Source organism: Rhipicephalus microplus, chromosome 3 (assembly GCF_043290135.1).
Source record: "Rhipicephalus microplus isolate Deutch F79 chromosome 3, USDA_Rmic, whole genome shotgun sequence".
Lineage (NCBI taxonomy): Eukaryota > Metazoa > Arthropoda > Arachnida > Ixodida > Ixodidae > Rhipicephalus > Rhipicephalus microplus.
In genome coordinates, this window is record NC_134702.1 from 220236052 (window position 1) to 220242914 (window position 6863).

Below are 6863 nucleotides of genomic sequence, written 5' to 3' on the forward strand. Positions count from 1 at the left end.
CGTCGCCCGGGTGCAAGGGCTTTGAGAGGTCACATGAGGCACCGCCATCATAATCAAGGGAGAGTGGGAAGGGAAAGAGGTAATCCCCTCTCCCCTCACCTCGTCTGGTAAAACTGCCAGACTTCAGATAAAATTCATTTAATCAGTCACCAATTCATTCAAAAATAATCGAAGCCTTCCATGGGGTAGATTCAAACAAGCATTCGCACTGCCTTAAAATTAGTTCTCTTCTTTTCAAAGCCCAGAGTTGCGGGCTATGGAAAGCAAATTCTTTCTGATATCAAAAATGAATAACAAACGTTTTGTTTTCTGAAAGTTCATTACACGTTTCATCCACGGAGGCCTACTGTTTCAGTTGTGCGCTGCATAACTATCTCGACAACGACGTCACGAGGGCTGCTCAACGTGTATTTTCAGTGTCATACCCAGATTGTGCGGCTGTCATTGTGCAGCTGGGTTGGTACATCCCGTCATTCTCCGCATGTTGCCTGTCATTCGTGATTACTACGAATACTCAATCAAAATGCGATGTATCGCCCTTAGACAAAACAAAAACATTTGATGACGCCCGACGGCATTCCCGTCATAGGAACAATGGCATAAACAAAATATCTTTCACAGATGCAGATACATCGTCGTATACGAAAGCTTGTCGTGGACGCTCTGAGAGTACAGCTGCACTGGTTCAACATAGGCAGATGGGCCGGTTGGCTTCCATACTGTTTGCTAGGAGTGGGTGCATACGTGAGCACTGACAGGCCTCGGTGTAGGCATGACATCGGTAAAATGTTATCTGGATACCACGTACACATCACCAAGCACGCCACCATTCTTGTATAGTGTAAGTTTTCTTGGATGCACTTTTTTAATGTCTTGCTCTTGTTAAATGCGATGATTAAGAACCAGGAGAAATTTAGGCCATCTACTCACAAATATGGGAATGAATACTACCATAGAATCACACTAAAAGTTTTTCACGAGATCATAAAAATAAGAACGTGAAAGCCGAGAAACCTACGGTCGAGTACTGCAGAAAAGCACAAAACTTTTTTTAAACTTGTCGTTTTAAGAAACCTTGCAGCGTCGCCTGGCACATTTCCTAACGCCTGATCAGCACCGGCTCATATCAGTTAAAAGGAGGTTCATCAAGCTTGCCACGCTTCGCCCTCTCTCCAGGCTGGCTTGAGCGTCATGTCGAATACCGAGGTGTAATTTTTTTTCAGTTTTTCGTTTCGTCCCGACAATATATCACGGAAAGTAAAAAAAGTGATTCACGAAAAGCGTTTCCTAAAGGAACCATAGCGTTGAGCCCCCTACGACACTCAGTAGACACAAATTGGATGACTCCAGGGCTTTCCGAAAAGAACCATAACGTTGAGTCACCTGCGACTCTCAGTAGACGCAAATTGGACAACTCCAGGGAAGAAAAAGTAACAGTGAAGTACTCTATATTATTGTTCAATGCGTCGTAAGCAATTTTCTGCACCTCATACCATTATATATATCTTAGGTTTACCTAAAAAAATGCAAACCTTGGAGTGGTGTTTCGCGAACGGAAGTTACCACTGCATCACACATGTTGCCGTTACCTCTTTTGACGGCTGATGCAATCGTCAAACTCACGAGTGGACCAAGACAACCCACTTTAAATGTAAACATGGCCACGTGCGCCCTCTCGAAGGGCTGGTACGCAACGTACCATGCGAAAATGGTCTGAGAGTTACGGTGCAGTTGAGGGGTAGCGAATGATTTGGAATTTATGGGAGCTAAGCCGAGGTCGGCCAAGAACAATGAAACGACAGCCAAGAAAACGCAGCACCTTCGAACCTAACAGCGTTGTTCTCCTGTATACGGCAATATTGGATAATTGAGCACAGTGGGTTTGTTTGTGTGGCAGGTTTTTGTTATTTTTCGGGTGGCCACGTGCGCACATTTATTATCGCGTACACCGCCTTCAAGTCTTTACTTTCTGTATTATAAGCAATTTGTTTCAACTAACGGATTGGTCCAATCTGATTTTTTTTATTTATTTTAAATCGTTATCACATGGATCCATGGAATGAGCGTCTCCCCTATTTTGTCAACTAATACACCTTTGGATTGTTTAAACTAATAAATATTAGTCACGTAAGAACCATGTAAAGTAATTTCTCTCTGCATTGTGCCTTTCGCCACGCAAAACGGTTAATTATAAAAAAATAAGTTTTGTGTAAATACTTATTGATTGCAACTGAAAAATCTTGAGTGCGTAACTTTATAACCTAAATACGTGTCACATTGTGGTGGAAATTTGGTAGTGTGAAAAGAATAAATAAAGGCTGGGAGCTTCTTTACGTGCAAAAAATATGCCTGGTCCAGAATCCCCCCTGCAACTAGTGCCATGAATGTTGTCACTTTGCCCCAACCAACGCCTCCTCTATTTTATCGATGCCAGTCAGATGCGCCCGATTGAGCTGTTTACCACCCTCTCCTCTCGCCCTTTTGCGCTCTCTCTCATCGCCTAGCCTTCGGGTGTGCTTTTCGGTCTTTGGAGAGAGTAGCCCCCCATGCAGGGCCTCATGACGAAAATCATATGAAGTAATTTTTTGTTCAGTTGTGTGCAGATCCGTGGGGAGGCGTCTGGCATTCCTCGTGTTCACGATACTCGCAGTTACGCTGTCTTTGTGAGATATACGGTGTTTTGAGATAGCGCCTCGCCGTTGGTGGCGCTATGCGGGCAACCAATGTGGAAGCGTCAATGACGCATTTTTGCATGCGCTGCCCTGTGACGCGGCGGCACTGTCTCGAGCGGGAAAGAAGCAGCATTAAGGAGCGAATCTGACAGACATGTGATATTGGTGTGGGAAACACGTATATCACTTCTTCGGAGGAAACCACTCGGACGCACGTGTGACGCGAGCAGTGCGACTTCTCATATAGCGCCGCATCACGACCACTCCCTGAATTAGGGCGCACCGACTGCTGCCGTTGCGGAGCGCGCGTTTGCACTGGCATTGAAATAAAGGAGGTGTTGCCCCAACGCAAGAAAAAAAATGTGATTTGGTAGGTCGCACCTGGCACATTTATTCACTGTAAGGCGGGCTAGACAACAAAACGTGTTTAATTGTGCACACCTACTAACAAAATCATGGCCCAATGAATCGTCTTCAAGGAATATTAGTTCTAAAGAATCGAGGCTCAGAAACAAATGTAATGGGCGAGGTGACACAGGAACTTCTTATTAGTGACGTGAAAAGCATATGCTAGTGGGAAGTAAATTTAGCAGCTCGGGAAATCATGCTGCAATATTTTTACAAACATATTCGCTTAAATTGTTTGTCAAATGTGAGAGGTGGTCAGTATGCAATGCACGCACGGAAAACAAGGGAGCCACTAGCGCGTCTACTGATTGCGGAATTTAGCTACCGGTTAGGCTCGCTTGCGGCTGCATACAAATATTTTGTTGCGTGTGTGAGTGAGATTAGGCAACATGAGCAGAAGTGTGTGCTCGTCGAGCCTCATTGTATGCTCTTGACAATCAACTCGAGTGGTGAGTCAAGGTTGCAGCTTAAGAATGGCATCAGGAGACGCCAGAAGCGCGCTGTTGCGCACACTAGAGTCGAATAAACTCTGAAACTGTATTTTGCTCCAAGAAAAGAGACCAGAAACAACTTGTCATATATCACAATAGTTGTAACATAATATTTGCGCACATTTCAGGTCAATGGGCACCACAAAGACACTGATTGAAAGACTGTTCGGAGAGCCGGGTGAGTTCATGCCTCTAAAAAATTTAGTTGCCGTAGCAAAAGAAAATTAGTTCAGGTGAGGTGGAGTAAACCTTTTACAACGAAAGACGCTGAAGAAACCACGCTTGCGATAGAGCACTTTGGCCCATTTTATTCTGTGAACTAATCAAGTATGCACAGATAATGTAAAAAACCTATTTTTGCTAATTAATCAGTCTTTGAATCAACATTTTTGTCATGCTGTCAAATATAAATGATGCCGATTCAGTGCCCCTTTCCCAACCATAAATCATAAAAGTGAGAGCGCAGCTTCGACTGACTTGAACAAACAGCGGATAAATTGTTTCACAAGATCACTTTTCTCAGCTCTCTCAATCAATAAATCAGTTAAATTTTATTTTCATGAAAATAATATTGCGAATAGGAGGTTTATTTCAACCAATTGCCTAAACTGGATTGTGACCAATCTAATGCAGTATGCAACAAATAATGTACGAGTCAGCTCTGAGGGAAGCAACACGAACACTCACTATTACAGGCAATACACATTTTCCCTCGTACACATGCATACTTTGAGGCTGTAGCTAGGTTGATATACGTAGACAGTGAATCAGAAAAAAAAAACAAATTGAAAGTCAAGTAGAACAAACATACACACAGGCTTACACGAATAGAAAGCATGATTTGCATGCTGGCTGAGAATTACTTGCAGCTGTACTCCGCCAAGGATTTGCTCGAGATGCTACGTTTTCGCTAGTAGCACTTTGTAACGCTGGACTTGGCTAGTCTTCGCGAACTGTGGTCCGTTGCCGTGTGAAGTACGGGTCCCGTTGTCTTGGCGGGAACTTCACACGTGACTCACTTTTACGTAGTTTGGGTGGAAACATGCCATTTGACTCGTTACATGAAGGTACGAAATTTTAGTCATGTGACTAGTTGTTAAATGATGGTACATAAATTTTGATTACGTGGGTACTTGGTACGTGACGCTGCATGACTTTAGTCATGAAGCAGCCTGGATGATTGCAGTTTTTTTTGCTTTCCTCGCAAGACGAACCGGAAGCCGGAAAATCAGTTGTGCAAGTAAAGCAAAGGTCAACACTTCTAAGGGAGCACACAGTGCTTCATGATTATAATTCCTGATCACACTAGACAGTGCTACGAAAAATTTTAAGAGATCTGCTTTTCAAATATTCAATTTTTAGAGCTCGCATTGATAAATAAATTAAGAAAATAATTAACAAATCAACAGAACTACGGTGTAATAGGCATGCCAGTGTAGTCATTCAATATCTGTGATGCATTAGTCTGTTTATTGCTTCCTGATACCGCGCACAAACTACGAGTTCCATATGCTAAGAATAAGTTTGCCCTCTGTGTTAAACCTTTTATCGCAAAATGTTTATTTTTATATTTCATCTTGCAGGTCAGCGCTACATGCTCTTTTCATTAGATAAATAAAATATCAGTTTTGAGAGCTTTATATTTTATGTAGCAGTTTTCATTTTTTTCATATATTGCATATACGTGTAGTGTTCATTGAGCGTCTACGTGTATGAATAATGTATGCTATTTTATGTTTTTTCTTGCGTACACCAGTTTCTTTATGCTGTCACTATATACTTGCTCAAGTGTAACCGGCTGGGAAACCTAGTCAAGCCCAGTGGAGCTTGTCCTCCCTATTTTCTCTACTTGCTGAAATGGAAAATAAGGTGATTGAAAATGATTGGGAAAAATGAGGAGAACTATATTTCTGGCGGTGCCATAGTGCGGCAGCACACCTGTCCTAATGATTTGACGTTATCTATGTTCACTACATGTTGTGTTCCAAACTTTCATGTTTTAATTGACATTTCTGTTCAGTTACCGCACTCATTTGAGTCTGTAAAATTCACCGCTTTCATTATAACGGCTGAGGCAATATTTGTCTGTTTGCGCAGATTCACGACTGCGTCAATGGCGATGAACAGTGAGGCAGTAGGCGAGAGGAAGGTCGAGCGTTGTGTTCCCTTGTCCCCGGCGTGTCGGATGTTTCTGTATGCCCTCCAGGGTTACTTCATCGAGGTCACGTTCACAGCCATCTGTAACCTAGTAGAAACTGGAAGCCTCGAGCTTCGTGGATGCAGCAGCATCTGGAGCCTGATGATTTACAGCATCGCCACCATCAGCATGGAGAGAATCAACGCTTTTCTCAAACCACTAGGCTGGCCACTTGCGGCCATAGCGTTTGTTCACATGTGCTGCATGTACGTGTGTGAGTTCACAAGTGGCTGCCTTCTCAGGACGATCGGTGCATGCTCCTGGGACTATGGGGACTTTATGTTCAACGTCGCTGGTTTAGTGACGCTAGAGTATGCACCATTATGGTACCTCCTTGGAGTTATTTTTGAAAAAGTCTATGCTCCAAACATGGGCAGGTTGGCGTGGGTTTACCGCGCAAATCCTGCTCTAAAGCTTCAGCTGCCACCTGAAGAAAAGAGTGTCTCTTCGAAAGAAGCCTATCGGTATAAGGAAGACACCTCCATTTGCCTTACCTAGTTCATTGATTTTTCAGCAACCTGCAGCAGCGAAGGATGGGAATCATTGGTCAGACAGAATTTCTAACATAAAAAATAGGGTTTGACTGAGATAAGACCATAAAAGTCATGACATGCGATATCAGATTATTGCTAAGCGTAACGTGAAATAAGGAAGTAGACGTGCCCATTACATGCAGCTTCGACCACTGTGAACGTAAGGGCTTCGATATCGCGAGTGCATAATGGGCACGCTCGTTTCTTGCTAGCACGTGTTCAAATCTTCCAATCATCGATAACTTGAAATTCTGTATTCATAGACAACTAAATATTGCATTCCGCTTACAACATGCCCGTCGCCATGTGATTACTTATTGATATTTGTGATGTGTGAATAGTTTGTGACCTGAAATTGTTTGCTTAAGAGCCAGGTAACTTATAAATTAGTAAATGCAAAGCATTTTTCGCGCACTGCCAGCATTTCAATAATCTATCTATCTATCTATCTATCTATCTATCTATCTATCTATCTATCTATCTATCTATCTATCTATCTATCCATCTCTCCATCTATCTATCTATCTATCTATCTATCTATCTATCTATCTATCTATCTATC

At 42.7% G+C, this 6863-nt stretch overlaps 1 long non-coding RNA gene across 1 annotated transcript; it reads left to right on the plus strand.

The window, feature by feature from the left end:
• The first annotated feature begins 706 nt into the window (after positions 1-706).
• Positions 707-6594, plus strand: LOC119170182 (uncharacterized). Its single transcript, XR_005109658.2, has 3 exons — positions 707-841; positions 3700-3749; positions 5669-6594. It is a non-coding gene; the product is annotated as an uncharacterized LOC119170182 (long non-coding RNA).
• Positions 6595-6863: the final 269 nt, after the last annotated feature.